Source organism: Lactuca virosa, chromosome 8 (assembly GCF_052849685.1).
Source record: "Lactuca virosa cultivar CGN04683 chromosome 8, Lactuca_virosa_CGN04683_v6, whole genome shotgun sequence".
Lineage (NCBI taxonomy): Eukaryota > Viridiplantae > Streptophyta > Magnoliopsida > Asterales > Asteraceae > Lactuca > Lactuca virosa.
Window position 1 is genome coordinate 268,875,690 of NC_136433.1, and position 16,808 is coordinate 268,892,497.

General features: G+C 41.6%; 1 long non-coding RNA gene and 1 pseudogene across 1 annotated transcript; both read left to right on the top strand.

The window, feature by feature from the left end:
- The first annotated feature begins 298 nt into the window (after nucleotides 1-298).
- Nucleotides 299-1,822, top strand: LOC145133582 (malonyl-coenzyme A:anthocyanin 3-O-glucoside-6''-O-malonyltransferase-like; annotated as a pseudogene).
- A 2,836-nt stretch (nucleotides 1,823-4,658) lies between these two features.
- LOC145133088 (uncharacterized) lies at nucleotides 4,659-7,628 on the top strand. Its single transcript, XR_013718387.1, has 3 exons — nucleotides 4,659-5,794; nucleotides 6,073-6,175; nucleotides 6,903-7,628. It is a non-coding gene; the product is annotated as an uncharacterized LOC145133088 (long non-coding RNA).
- Nucleotides 7,629-16,808: the final 9,180 nt, after the last annotated feature.

Here is a 16,808-nt window from a genome sequence, read left to right on the forward strand (position 1 = left end):
CAATTCAAAAAGTATCTTACCCTATCAAGTCATTTTCCCTAAAAGAAAATTCGTATATGACCGGTATACCGGGTATAGCCAGTCACAAGGATTGCATTGTTACAAAAAATAAAGTATAAGGGTTTATTTTACAAAAAAAAAAAAAATAAGGACTAAATGTGTACATTTCAAAAAGTATCTTACCCTATCAAGTCATTATCCCTTATAATAACAAAAATCACTCATTTGCTAGCATCTCCTTACCCTTATTTAACTCCACAACTATGGGAGATAGAACCATCGGAGAGAGTTGGATTAAATGGGCTCTATTCCAATCTTGACCGTTCTTGAAGAATCCCAAGTATCGCCACCACCAGCCACCGTAGGGGACAGATTGATGCCTCTAACTTTCTTCGACTTCACATGGCTAACCTTCGCTCCGATTAACACCCTCTTCTTCTATGAGCTCCCAATCACTAGAACACAGTTCACTAAAACCATCGTCCCCAATCTCAAAGCTTCGTTATCAACCACCCTTCAACATTTTTTTCCTTTCGCTGGTAACTTGATCATATTTCCTTCTCCTGATAAAAAACCGGAAATTCGATATGTTGAAGGTGATTCAGTCAAGGTTACGTTTGCAGAATGCAACCTTGATTTCAAGGATGTTACAGGAAACCATCCTCGAGAGTGTGACAACTTTCTATCATCTTGTCCCTCTTCTGAAACGCACTGTTAAAGTCTCAGATTTCACTACGATCCCAGTCTTCACCGTTCAAGTGACACTTTTTCTGAACTGCGGATTCTCTATCGGAATAACCAATCACCATAGCTTGGCTGATGCTAGCACCCGGTTTTGCTTCTTGAAGGCGTGGACATCAATTGCTCAATCTGGCACAGATGAATCATTCCTTGCTAATGGAACTCTGCCGTTTTATGATAGGGTTGTTAAAAACCCGAAACTAGATGAAGCTTATCTAAAGTACACAAACGTTGAAACTACTTTCAACGAAGAGTATCAACCTCAAAGCCTTTTTGGGCCAACTGATAAAGTTCGAGCCACGTTTATCTTGACACGAGCTGTCATCAATCAGTTGAAGAAACTGGTTTCAACCCAACTACCAAATTTGGAATATGTATCATCTTTTACAGTTGCATGTGGTTATATGTGGAGTTGCATCGCCGAATCACGCAACGATAAGCTAGAACTACTTGGTTTCAGTATCGATTGCAGGGTACGTTTGAATCCACCGATCCCGGCGGCTTACTTTGGCAACTGTGTAATGTCGAGTGCATGGGCGGATTTAGGGGTGGTCTAGGGTGGCACCGGCAACCCCTAACTTTTCCGGCCGCAGTGGAAAATTTTTCAAAATTTTTATTTTTTCTACTATCGTGCAACCCCGGACTTTCCCGTGCAACCCCTACTGTGAAATCATGCGTCCACCCTTGGTCGAGTGTGGCTTATGAGAAAACATGTCTCTTAATGGGAAAGGAAGGATTCGTTATTGCTGCTAAATTGATTGGAGAGAGTCTGCATAAGACCTTGACTGATAAGGATGGAATAGTGAAAGATATGGAGTGGTTCTATAAATTGTACTCCGAGGTGAAGCCAACAACAGTGATGGGGGTTGCGGGAACACCAAAACTTAACTTTTATGAATTGGATTTTGGATGGGGTAAACCAAAAAAGTATGAAACCATTTCCATAGATTATAATGGATCCATATCCATTGCTGCCTGCAAATATCAGAACGAAGATCTGGAGATCGGAGTGTGCCTTTCGGCCACTGAGATGGAGTCTTTTGTTCGTATCTTTAATGATGGAATACAAGCGTACATTTAGATTAATTAAATTATCTTGGTTGTTTTGGTTTTTTTTCTAGTGGGAAGTGATTTCTACCGAATTATTTTTTTTCATAAACAACAATTTGTGTTTTGTTGTATAATGCAATCTTTTAAAGCATAAATTGTTAAATGTGCGGAAAAAAAATTGTTGTGTACGAATCATCTCCCCTTTCTTATTTAAATCGTTGTTTAATGCCGTATAACAAAATAAAAATAAAAAAAATAGTTGTTGTTGAGATAGTAACCTAGACTTGTAATCACTATGCACTGGTACAAAACTCTATATATCTTCTAAAGTAGGTTTTCTCGGGTGAAGCTGATGCAACTATGAGAGAGAACGGAGAGTGGAAGGAGGTCCGGCGAAAGAAAAAGCCTAGAAGTATACGGACGAACAGTCCGTTACGAACGTGTTTTTGGATGGTTTCACTGAAGACACAACAAAGACAGAACTATGGACGTTGTTTGCGAGATTCGGTAACGTGGTTGATGTATTCATAGGTGGTAGGCAACATAACAGGAGATCTAAGATCGCCTTTGTTAGATTCAGAGGGGTACAAGATGAACAGGAACTGGAGAAGAGACTACAAGGATCCAAATGCAGGAATGTGGTGCTAAGGATTAACCTCTCCAAACATCCGAGAAAACCGTTAAGTCAAATTCCTCCGACAAGTTTACATAGAAAGGAAACAACATACGCGCCATCGGGACACGTCTATGAATTAAGAGATGGAAGAACGTATGCCCAGGTGATTGGAAATAGAGATGTAGCAGGAGAGAAAATACGGCCACCCCCTCCCCTATGCCCCCAGTAATAAAACTAAACTCAAAAACATCAATGAGAGAATGGATGAGAAAGAAGACGCTGATTGGAGAGGCCCATAGTCTTGATCATATCGGAAGTATTCCAGCCTCAATTCTAATGAATGAAAACACCAAATATTTGGGGGGATTGAATCTAGCACTGGGACTTGGTAACTCCATGGCCGCAAGAGAGTTCCTGGAAGATAAGATAAGATGGGAAGATTGGTTTAAAAGGTTAATTCGTGCAGACCAGTTTGAACTTCCATATGAAAGAACCGCTTGGCTAAAAATCCTGGGACTGCCTCTAAGACTGTTTGATGAGGAAAACTTCTCAAGAATCGCTGGGAAATTTGGAAGGGTCATAGCTCCATTTAACAAAGTTGCAACAAGAAGGGATTATTCCATGGGAAAAGTCGGTGTCCTTACTTCCCAACATAAATGGATAAACGAGGAGATAAGTGTCATAGCAGATGGAAAGATTTACAAAGTTCCCTTAAACGAGGAGTCGTTTGAACTTCCCAATAGGGATGTTATTCGGGTCGGAACCGAACTGAACCGACCCGAACCCGAATAAACCGAAAACCGAATAAGTGTAATTGTATGAACCGAAAACCGAACCAAATAAGCAATACGGGTTCGGTTCGATTCGGGTATTATTCGGTTCGGTTCGGTTCCGACCCGAATAACCCAAATAACATGTACAAGATGATTAAGGAGCCGAATAACCCGAATAACCCAAATAACCCAAATAACCCAAATAACATTTACAATGTGATTATAAATATTGTATTTTGTATGACTTTTGTAGCTTATAATAAACACGAATAACACGGATTAACTATTCTTGATATATAAAATGTAAAATCCAACCACCACAATCTTAAGATATAGTTATTTAGCAACATATTAAACACTAAACATTAAACATCCAAAACACCAAAAAAATCTATCTATAAGTATATAAGTTAAACATTAAACATTCCACACCCAAATTAAAATATGAATCTTAAGTTTTTATCCATATCCAAAATAATATTCTTCAAACACGAATTAACTATTCAGGAATATTAATTGGTTGTTTTCCATTTCCATCTCCGTTCTTTATCGCCTCTTATAAAGTTTTCGCGACCTCATCGTCTTTCAAAATTTCATCAATGTTGTCCACAATTGGCTTTCTTGATTTTCTTACCCAATCTTGAGTGCAAACCAAAGCCTCTACTATATTTGCAGACAAATTTGTTCGATATGGATCCAATATACGCCCGCTTGTACTAAACGCCGCCTCTGACGCCACGGTAGTGATTTGCAGTCCCAAAATATCTATAAACATAAACATAGAAAATGTTAAAATATAATTATAAAAAAAACTATACAAATAATAAAGTTATACATTTTACCATACGAGATACAATAGGGTAATGTCGTCGATTTGGTGTAATACGCTACTCTCAATCGATTTCGTTGATTTTTTTTGGTGTATTACGTGGGTATTTTGGGTAACGATCGATAGAACACAAGACCGATTAAGCAATTGTGCAAGGGGAAAAAATGTGACTTTTCATATTCGGTTCAGTCCTTTTGGACCGAATAAGCCCTTATTCGGGTAACCCGGACCGAATAACCCAAAACCCGAATAAGCCTTATATAGATACCCGAAAACCCAATTGAATTGTTTATTCGGGTATAATTCGGTTCGATTCGGTTCGGTTCTCGGTTTGGTTCGGATTTTCGGGCCAAATTCTCATCCCTACTTCCCAATGGAACAGTTGTTGGGGGAGAGGAAGCGAGAGGGAAATATGGCTCCACAAGTGAAGAGATTGAACTGGTGAAAGCAGTTACGGCGCCAGTGGGGACACAACATAAAGGAGTGGGTCAAGGGATGTTCCATTTTGGGCTAGGTCATCTCATTGTCCAATGTGGGTGTTTTGGGCCTTTTCCTAATCCTTTTTCTTCCCTTACACATAACAGAGCCCATTCAAGTAAGAATAATCCCAAACCAAATTCGGTTTCTAGTAGTGAAGGCCCAGTAATTAAAAAAAGAAAACGACGACATGTGGTGGAATCAGTACCCCAACCACATGATCAGGTCCGAATGGAGCAAAGAACAGATAATTCTCCGAACATCATGACCAACAATTAAGTGAGAAATGAATATACAGGTCTTGACCTGAATGAAAATCTGGGGATAGCGGAAAGGAAAGATAATAAAACAGCTCAGGTAGAAGGCACTCTCAATGAGGAATCCTTACGTACATGGGATATTGGATTTCAAATTGAGGCACGAAGCAAAATACTTGCCCAAATTGAAGGTGAAATCGGAGATAATAACGTTGCACAATGAATTATCTATCATTAAACATCAGGGGAATTAGCGTCGATGCCAAATTAAGATGGGTCAAGCATTTAAAAACTCTTCACAGGTCAAACTTCGTAGGTTTGTAGGAGACACAACTCACTGAGTTTTCAGGAATAAACATAAATGGTTGTTGGGACTCCCCTGATCATGACTTTGACGGCGTTGACTTGTATGGTCGGTCGGGTGGCTTAGTCTCTATTTGGGATACAAGTTTTTTCCGGAAAACAAAGGTAATAAAACACCGATACTATTTGATAATCGTTGGGACATGGACTGGAATATCGGGGAATATTTGCCCTATTAGCTCGACAGCATTAAATAAATTCATCCACAACGCTGGGGTCCATGATTTCAAAATGGGGGTGAGAAATACACATTCATGAGCAGCGTGGATGCTAAAATAAGCAAGTTGGACAGGTTCCTAGCATGCTCGAACTTTTTGAGTAACTTCCCCTCATTAACTGCAATTACCCTCCCACGTGAACTGTCAGGCCATAGTCCTATCACTTTATTCTCGGATCGGGGCGATCCCGGACCTCCACCATTTAAATTCTACAATTTCTGGCTGCTACTTGATGGAATTGACGAGGTGGTCCACAAGGCATGGGAAGGCTTTCAGGGGTATGGCAATGCTGACACATACCTTGCTGCCAAGTTTAAACACCTCAAGGGGGAAATCAAAAAATGGAGGAGATCAGAATACACAAAAGAAAAAATTAGTTAACCAGATTAAAAGAAGAAACCGCAAATCTGGAAAAAGTGGTTGAATCCAGGGCACTTACTGAAGGCGAACTGTAACGCACCGATTATCAGGTATTGATTTTTATATAATATTTTCTTGATTTCAAGGTCTACTCGACGAGTTGGTTGCCCTACTCGTCGAGTAGCAACGGGTTGGTCCACGTGTTTTAGTGACCTACTCGCTGAGTCCAAGAAAGGACTCGACGAGTAGGAGCTGGCAGATGAAACCCTAAATTTCGGGGTTTGCACCCTATTTAAACGATCATTGGCCTCCCCTGGCCTCCCCTTTAGAGCCCTTTGACACTCTAAAACCCTAAATCGTGTGTGTGTGTTTCATTGGTGTGTTTAAGCTTGGAAGAAGGATCTTGGTGAGGAAAAACTTGGGGAAACAAGTGGATTGAAGCAAGGAACTCGTGGGAATCAAGATCTACTTCAGTTGACATCTTTTGGAAGGTATTAAGTTGTTATCTTAACCCGATTTCATTCTAGATCTCTTTTGGGTGGATCTTAGGGCTTTTCTAGCATAATAAGAAGCCATTCTTGGGTATAAGCTAAGATCTGAAGTTGTAACTTCAGATCTGGACTCTCCTTTCAGCTTTGGCAAGCATGAACCTTCCCTGAAGTGTGAGACTTCTGTACAAGCTTAGTTTTGTCATTTTAAGACTTTGGAGCTTTGCATGCACGTAAAGTTTGCAACTTTACGTGATAAACATGCCTTGGGAAGTTGGATCTACAATTTGGAGCGTTAGCATGGATTAAAAAGCCTCTGTATGGATGAAGGACTGAAGGGACTCGACGAGTCGCATGGTTCACTCGGCGAGTCCGATGAAGATTGTCGTGGGTTCGGCAAGTCAGATAAGTGACTCAGCGAGTCGGCTAGGGTTTTCCCAACCTTTGGACACGTATGGACTTGGCGAGTTACAAGAGGAACTCGACGAGCTAGCCAAGGAGGTTACGGTCACAAACCTTAGGAACTCGACGAGTCACTATAGTGACTCGCGAAGTTGGCGAGTTATGCAAGGAACTCGGCGAGTAGCTGAGGGTACTCGACGAGTTGAGGTCAACATGGACTGTTGACCTTGACCAATGACTTTGACTTTGACCAAGGGTTGACCAGTGGACTTCCGGGGGCATTTTGGGAAATTGGAAATTTACAAGTATGGTTCTATGGTGAATATAGGTGGTGGAGTTTGTGTCGGCAATCCGAGAGCTTGAGTTTATCTTCGAGTTGACAGTGTGAGGTGAGTTACGCTCACTATACTAAGGGGTCTAAGGCACCAAGGCCGGCCCATTGGATTTGATATCCTAGTAGTTATTGATATGTTGAGTTTCAGTTAGTGATGTATGCAAATGATATGCTAGTCTGGTAGATCTGTAGGACTACCTGTGATTCTGTATGATTATCTGTATGTGCATTAGTTATGTTATATGTCGACATATTATGGGAGATGGGTTGAGGTGATACTGCTTCGTGCGGTAACCAACAAACCCGGGAGCATTCCAGATACGAGCCGAGGGAGACTCATACTGTGGGCTCGGTGGCAATCTAGATGTGAGCTGTGGACCCGTAAGGCAATCCAAACTCACACTCTGGGCCCAGGGGGTAATCCAATCTGTAAAGCTGTGGACCCAGTATCTGCTGTTATTTGTATATGTGTTATATGCAGTGTTTCAGAATTTTGGGGGAACTCACTAAGCTTTCGGGCCTACAGTTTTAGTTGTTTGTTTCAGGTACATCAGGGGATCGCGGCAAGGCGAATGCATGATCGTACAGCTCATCATGTTTTATTTATGTTTTTGGGAAAACCTCTGATATAGACTATTTTGAAAACAAATCTGTAATAACTGTTGGTTTTAAATGTTCTGAAATGTTTTAAATTGGCTTGAATTTTATGGGTGTTACAAATTGGTATCAGAGGTTTGGTTTGAGTGAATTGGAGGAACGTTCGTGTCAATCCAGTCTCAAATTAAGGAAAAAGATTTTCGAAATAATTTTAAATGGTTTTCAAAATAAGAAAGGAGGATGTGAAGTGTACGATCAGCCGGAGCCAGTAAGTAGACCCCAAAATACCATACAGTTGTTTTATATTGTGATATGTTAGAACAACATGCTAGTACTAGGCTAGGGATCCTCATGAATTGCATGATAGAATTTTATGATTACGTGATACCTGCTAGACTAGGGTTTCTTTATATGAGATTGACATCATTAATGTAGTTACTTGTGTATGCATCACGGCTGTACATAATTAAGATCTTATACCCCAAGAATGTTTGATTTGGCCTTATGTTCTGTTCTTATCGATTAGGGCTTAGGGTAGGATTGGATATTCGAAAGTCTATAGGCTCCAGCGTTATGTATGGCTAGCATACACTAGTGCTACAGGGTTGGTGGAAGTTTCATGGATGGGTGAGTTGTGTGGGACCGTGTGACATCCCCATTTTCACGGCCAGAAAAGACCGATTTTGTTTATGCTTTATAAAAATCAGAGTACCTCTTTTAATAAAAATGTTGCGGAATTTGTTCCCAGAAGAACATGATAAATACGTTATCAAAGCATTTCCGAAGAAATGTATTTTTATTCATTTTCAAAACCTTGAGATGTCATTGTCAATACAGAAACATAAGCATAAATAGAACTTACATTCATTTACACTAGTGATCTACATCTCTTTTAAATCTCTCAGTGTAAAGTAGCTTCATATCGACACCTGTGATAGAAATAAGTTGGAGTGGGTCAGGTTGGGAAACCTGGTGAGTACATAGGGTTTTCAACCCACAATAATATAATTATTATGTTTAAACATCAAACAATCAACCCAATTACCCACCCCCATTATCTTCTTTACTCTTAAGGGTCTACCCTAAGATTGAGCTATTCCTCGATCATTCATTCCTAAGGAGTATCCTAAGGAATCGGCACTAAGTCTGCATAGTCGCCAGGGTTTATCTCGTTTATTAACAGTATCATTTTCGAGAGTCCACTCGTAATACCTGTCTATGGGTTTTTAGAGTACACCAGGTGAACACATCGTTCACAACACCTACAGGTTGCGAGCCTGCTAGTGTGCCACTAGACTATCTAGAATAGTCCGTGGTTGTCATCCATACTCTGCTAGATGACGGGGCCATCGCTTGGGTCATCGTTTGGCTCATCGATTTGGCTCATCTCTTTGGCTCATCGTTTTGGCTCATCGCTAAGGTCATCGCTTCGCACCATATTTTATCACTCATATATCATCGCTCATCGTTTATCTCATCTTTCATCGCTCATCATTTATCTCATCTTTCATCGCTCATCATTTATCTCACCTCTAATCTACCCATGTTTTATCCAACACATTTTGTAGATATAAAATACGTATACAGTTTAGATCATTTAAAACATGTATAAAACGTTTCATCCAGCATAGACAACAAGTATTCAGACAGTATACACACATAGCACGTAATTTATATAAAATATTTCATACTATGTGTAAGATGAAAGTAAGTATGCACTCACCTGATAAGGTGGTGATTCTGAATTCGGACAGCGCTTCGTTACTTCTTAAAACAATTTCCCTCGACAAAACCTAGTATCATTACCACTAGGGTTTAGCTCAATATTCACCGAGACTAATTAATAGTCTAGCTATTATTATTATTATATAAGCGTTAAAAAACACTATATAACTCTTAATAATAGCCCAAATAATTATTATAAGGTCCTAATAACATTACTATATTAAAACATAAGTTATACTAAAGATAGGTTAGGCGTAGCGCACTTACAACGGGTTTTTCTCAAAACTGGGCTTCGCTGGAGCAGCGTTTCTGAGCCGAAAGGCTCTTTTCTCGGGACTTCGGGAGCCTCGGGGCTTCCTTCGGGTGCTAGGGGGTTTACCTAGACTTTAGGGGGGTTAGGGAGCTTAGAGAGAGAGTGTAGACAGAGAAAGAAGAGCATTGAGGTGTGAGGAAGTTGGAATGCCCGACACCTCTATTTATAGGGAGGCTGGCTGATGGCCTCACCGAGTCTTGACACAGACTCGCCGAGTTGGTGCATGTGGCAGCCTTCTGGTGGTGCCACGTGTCCTCTTTCTAGTGGTGCCACGTCACCCAAACTCGCGTATCAGCCTCCCGACTTAGATAAATCATAACTCTCGCATACGAGCTCCATTTTCGACGTTCTTTTTATCCACGCGTAGGTAAAAATAAGATCTACAACTTTCATTCAGACTCCGTCGGCTAATTCTCGACTGATCTTAAATTTAACAGTATGAGGAGATTAGACTGTTAAATGACCCCGAAGAATTCGTAACTCCTTCATACGAACTCCGTTTTCGTCTGTCTTTTTACCGTTGAGTTCCTATTAATGATATCCTCAACTCTCATTTAGGTCGCGTAAGCCAAAAACCGTTCGAACAAAACTCGAGTTTCGGGCCGTGCACTGCTATGCCAAATCTTAGAAAATTCGTAACTTCCTCATACGAAGTCAGATTTGGGCGTTCTTTTTTTGTATGTTCTCGGTTTAACGTACACTACAAATTTTGTTTAGATCGCTAAGGCTAAAAAGTCCTCTATCGTAAATTCACTATTTACGTCTCCCGGTGTCGTGCCGGTTTTGACGTAAAACTTCGACGGGTCATAACTTCTTCGTTATAACTCGGATTTCGGCGTTCTTTATATATACGGAACCCTTGAGACATATTCTACAACTTGGTTAAGATTATTTATTCTAAATAATATTTTATAGAAAAGTCAGTTTCGACCCCTATTATCTCTAAATTGACTAGCCCCGATTTACGGGCGTTACAATTATCTCCCCCTTAGGATGATTACGTCCCGGAATCATCAAGGAAACAGGGTTGTATAATGAATCCTTACGTTATCTCTTCATCCTAGGTAATAACCATAACTTCTATGTCGCTTCGAACGAGTATCTAACTCTTGGACTCCTTGACTGCAGGCGGTGCTCGATCTTGCACTCGCTCCCTATCTCACGTTAGACTCCAAATCATGACCTTCAAGTCACAATCTCGATCCTTACTGGAGACTGCTTCTTCTTCTTAACAATCTTAGGATTACTACCATGGACCGATGTGTAATATTGTAATGACCTATCATCGTATGTTGCAACGCTTAGACTCAGGTCTTTTACAGTCAAATTTCCAGAACAGACTATACCTCCCTTCATGTTCTAATGTGATATAATCACATCTTAGAAGGTAGCATTCCTAGCTACAAGCAACTATCGCGATACCTCTACTGATCGCTTTAATTGTCTTTCACTTCAATCTTATAGCTTAAGTCAGATGCTACATCGGACTTGGTTCCCCGAACCACGTAACATACTCCGCGTAGTCAGACTCAATTCGATATGACCACTAGGGTCAGAATAACAACAATCTTCTTAGTCATTACCGAAACAATGGTAACGACATACTTGAATAAAACGAAATCAATTACTAGCTTTTTGGTAACCTTGTGACTTTCCCTGATCCAAGTGTGAGTCATGTGCTTCCGGTAGTATAGGCCTCTACTACCATTCACACCTACTCATACTTGTCCCAAGTATTGTCTCGCAGTTTATCCAAGTTACCATACAAGAAAATCAGATAATCATTTAACACATCAGATAACAAAATGAAGGTTTATATTATTTCTTGAGACGATTACATAGGCGTTCCAGTTCACCCTAGACTATGCCTCTAATAGGCTACACCTCCTGATACCATCCACATAGCTACTGCATAACTTGATCTTCGGATACGAAGTCCTCATCCTTGATTCCTCGCGTTGTTTTCTGCTTCGTTGAGGATCATGTGAAATGCCCTTGGCTTTGGCGGTGCATTTGGCCTTGCTGCTTCGTTTTTCTTTGGGCAGTCTCTAGAAATATGCCCTTCTTTGTTACATCTGAAACATACCTTCTTGTTGAATGTGCACTCGTTGGCGTAATGGCCAGACTTTCCACACTTGAAACATATCACCACTTCGCCACATTTTCCTAAGTGTTTCTTCTTGCATTTATCAAACCATCTTGCTTCACTTCCCCCTCCTCCAGACTTCGGGAATTTTCTCTCCTTGTTGGACCTTGAAGATTCTTCATGCTTCCTTTTCTCGCCAACTTCAGCTTTCTCCAGACCCTTCTCTCTTATCTGGGTCTCCACATTCTTAGCAGCCCAGATGGCGGCTTTCAGTGTGGTTGCTTGCTTGACCATTGGACCAAAGTCCGTTGGTAATCCGTGGGCAAACTTGCTGACCTTGGAGAGCTTGGTTGGAACTAGATAAGGAATGAGCTTCATCTTCTCCGTAAAACTTGCAGCATACTCGGTGACACTCATCCTCCCCTTCTTTAGATTCTAGAATTCATTGTTGATCTCTAGAAGATCCTGCTCAGAGCAATACTGCATCTTCAATTGCACGAGGAAATTTTCCCAAGACATCTTGCTTGCTTCTCCCTTGGGCATCGTGTTAGCTGGTAGCTTCCACCAGCTTAGTACACCAGACTTTAACAGATGAACCGCAAGGGCGGTCTTCTGTTTGTTGCTACACTCGTAACTCTCAAACATTGTCTCCATCTCGGAGATCCAGTCCATAACTTCCACCAGTGATGGGCTTCTAGAAAGACTCGGGGGTTTGGATGCCATGAAATCCTTGTACTTGCATCCACGTCTGTCATTTCCTCCATCCTGATTGTTTCGACTAACTATCAGTGGGTTGGCTTGACCAACCGTCCCACTGTAGTTCCCTCCTTCTGACTGCCCATAATTCAGCTCGGGCTGTTCAATAGGCATCGTAAGTTCTTCTCGATTTTGTTGAAGTAAACGCCTTGTTTCCTCCATTTGACGATCCAACATCATTTGGATCATCGCTTGTACTCCGGCCATCGTGATTGGCCCAGGAGCGGCTACTACAACAGGTATTTGCTCAATCACTGGTGGTTGATTCCTGTTTCCATTCACATTCCCAGCTCCACTGCGGGTTCTTGCCATTTCGATCTATTCACCAATTTAAACGTTCGGTGTGTAGCGACGAGAATTTAGATAATAAATATTTTATTTACGATCGACGTGTAAATCTCCTTATCACTCCGAAAAGTTACATGCCAGTTCTAATACCGTAATTAAACGTTTAGAAATCTGAACACATAAAGTTTCCAGATCCGGTCGGCAACAGACCATAGATCCAATCATACATTTAGCATCATAAATCATTTAGCACATAAAAGCATGTTAGGCATTTTCCCTAAATAAGCTAGTGCTTGTGTCTATTCAGGTGTATTACCTAAGACACACTCCTCACAATCATTGCTTAGCATTCTAAGTTTAAGTCTACAAATAAATCCTTATTCCTAGTTCGCTTAAACTAATGCTCTGATACCAACTGTGCCATCCCCATTTTCACGGCCAGAAAAGACCGATTTTGTTTATGCTTTATAAAAATCAGAGTACCTCTTTTAATAAAAATGTTGCGGAATTTGTTCCCATAAGAACATGATAAATACGTTATCAAAGCATTTCCGAAGAAATGTATTTTTATTCATTTTTAAAACCTTGGGATGTCATTGTCAATACAGAAACATAAGCATAAACAGAACTTACATTCATTTACACTAGTGATCTACATCTCTTTTAAATCTCTCAGTGTAAAGTAGCTTCATATCGACACCTGTGATAGAAATAAGCTGGAGTGGGTCAGGATGGGAAACCTGGTGAGTACATAGGGTTTTCAACCCACAATAATATAATTATTATGTTTAAACATCAAACAATCAACCCAATTATCCATCCCCATTATCTTCTTTACTCTTAAGGGTCTACCCTAAGATTCAGCTATTCCTCGATCATTCATTCCTAAGGAGTATCCTAAGGAATCGGCACTAAGTCTGCATAGTCGCCAGGGTTTATCTCGTTTATTAACAGTATCATTTTCGAGAGTCCACTCGTAATACCTGTCTATGGGTTTTTAGAGTACACCAGGTGAACACATCGTTCACAACACCTACAGGTTGCGAGCATGCTAGTGTGCCACTAGACTGTCTAGAATAGTCTATGGTTGTCATCCATACTCTTCTAGATGGTGGGGCCATCGCTTGGGTCATCGTTTGTCTCATCGATTTGGCTCATCGCTTTGGCTCATCGTTTTGGCTCATCGCTTAGGTCATCACTTCGCACCATATTTTATCACTCGTATATCATCGCTCATCGTTCATCTCATCTTTCATCGCTCATCATTTATCTCATCTTTCATCGCTCATCCTTTATCTCACCTCTAATCTACCCATGTTTTACCCAACACATTTTGTAGATATAAAATACATATATAGTTTAGATCATTTAAAACATGTATAAAACGTTTCATCCAGCATAGACAACAAGTATTTAGACAGTATACACACATATATATAATACTTCATATCTATGTGTAAGATGAAAATAACTATGAACTCACCAGATAAGGTGTTGATTCTGAATTCGGACAGCGCTTCGTTACTTCTTAAAACAATTTCCCTCGACAAAACCTAGTATCATTACCACTAGGGTTTAGCTCAATATTCACCGAGACTAATTAATAGTCTAGCTATTATTATTATTATATAAGCGTTAAACAACACTATATAACTTATAATAATTGCCCAAATAATTCTTATAAGGTCCTAATAACATTACTATATTAAAACATAAGTTATACTAAAGATAGGTTAGGCGTAGCGCACTTACAGCGGGTTTTTCTCAAAACCGGGCTTCGCTGGAGCAGCGTTTCTGAGCCGAAAGGCTCTTTTCTCGGGACTTCGGGAGCCTCGGGGCTTCCTTCGGGTGCTAGGGGGTTTACCTAGACTTTAGGGGGGTTAGGGAGCTTAGAGAGAGAGTGTAGACAGAGAAAGAAGAGCATTGAGGTGTGAGGAAGTTGGAATGCCCGACACCTCTATTTATAGGGAGGCTGGCTGATGGCCTCACCGAGTCTTGACACAGACTTCTGGTGGTGCATGTGGCAGCCTTCTGGTGTTGCCACGTGTCCTCTTTCTAGTGGTGCCACGTCACCCAAACTCGCGTATCAGCCTCCCGACTTAAAAAAATCATAACTCTCGCATATGAGCTCCGTTTTCGACGTTCTTTTTATCCACACGTAGGTAAAAACAAGATCTACAACTTTCATTCAGACTCCGTCGGCTAATTCTCGACCGATCTTAAATTTAACAGTATGAGGAGATTAGACTGTTAAATGACCCTGAAGAATTCGTAACTCCTTCATACAAACTCCGTTTTCGTCTCTCTTTTTACCGTTGACTTCCTATTAATGAGATCTTCAACTCTCATTTAGGTCGCGTAAGCCAAAAACCGTTCGAACTAAAATTCGAGTTTCGGGCCGTGAACTGCTATGCCAAATCTTAGAAAATTCGTAACTTCCTCGTACGAAGTCAAATTTGGGCGTTCTTTTTTTGTATGTTCTCGGTTTAATGTACACTACAACTTTTGTTTATATCACTAAGGCTAAAAACTCCTCTATCATAAATTCACTATTTACGTCTCCCGGTGTCGTGCCGGTTTTGACGTAAAACTTCGACGGGTCATAACTTCTTCGTTATAACTCGGATTTCGGCGTTCCTTATATGTACGGAACCCTTGAGACATATTCTACAACTTGGTTAAGATTATTTATTCTAAATAATATTTTATAGAAAAGTCGTTTTCGACCCCTATTATCTCTAAATTGACTAGCCCGGATTTACGGGCGTTACAGACCGGTAGGCCAGTTGTGAGATAGTTAGCCTTCCTCTAGGAGTGAGGATTTAGCGCTCGCTATGCTTATGTATATTGTTAGGGTGTTGTGGTGATACTTGAGACAAATATGGGTAGGTGTGGAACGTAATATGGGCCCGTACTACTGAAAGCACAGGACCCATACGCGTCTCAAGGAAGTCACAACCCCTAGGGTTTAGTCGGGAGTTGGTTCCCAGTTATTTATGTGGATTATCTGATATCTTGTGGTATGTTTCAGAATGGTGATGACGAGACGTTTTGTGACTGGATCCGGTTCAGGATCAGGATCAGGAGACGAAGGCCAGGAGGGGCCAACAGCACCTGAGCCTATGGTGCAGATGGGTACAGAGGAGTTGGATGCCAGGATTCGGGAGATCCTACATGATGAGGTTGCTGCTATGTTCCGGGCACAGCTGTCGGAGATGTTTAGGTCTATTAAGACCGCTATGTTTGAGTACTTCGACGAGCGTTACACAGCCCTTGTAGAGACGGCTGTCGCTGCAGCTGCCTCAGTTGTATCAGCGGCAGGAGGAGGTGGAGCCGGTCGGGGCTTCCAGTACTGGGACTTCGATAACACAAGCCCCCGGCATTCGATGGTACCTAGGATTCGATTAGAGCTATGAGGTGGTTATCTGACGTGGAGGGCTGTTTCTTCGCGTGTTTATGTCCTACTGACCAGAAGGTCAGGTGTGCCCTGAACATGCTGAGGCTCGAGGCCAAAGACTGGTTGAGGTTGACGACAGGGTCGTACACTGATGAGCAGAGAGCTGCTATTACTTGGGAACAGTTTAGGGATATGTTCTGCGCCCGATACATCCCATGGGTCGAGCGGGAACGGTTGGCTCAGGAGTTATTGAGTTTGAGATAGGAGGGGGAGTCGGTGACGGAGATCACCCGCATGTTCACAGAGAGGGCGACGTTTTGCCCAGAGTTTGCTTCTGAGCAGGCTCAGATGACCCGTTATCTGAGCATGCTCAAGACTGACATCCGTCAGTTTGTATCTACCCAGCGATGTGATACTCTTTTGGAGTTGCAGGAGGCCGCTAGGCGGCGTGAGTTGGAGATTGAGTTGCAGTTGAGGGAACAGCGGCAGGCCCCAGCACAATCGCAGTCGGCGCCTAAGCGGTCTAAGACCGCTGATTCTAGGACCGGGGGTCAGCAGAGCCGCAATTGAGGAAAGTGCGGCAAGAGTCATTCTGGGGCTTGTCGAGCTGGTAGTGGGTGCCACAGGTGTGGCAAAGAGGGGCATTATACGAAGGACTGTCGCCAGGCCGCCCCGGTTCCGAGTTTGAGGTTATGTTATCACTGTGATCAGGTTGGTCACATGAAGGCCAACTGCCCG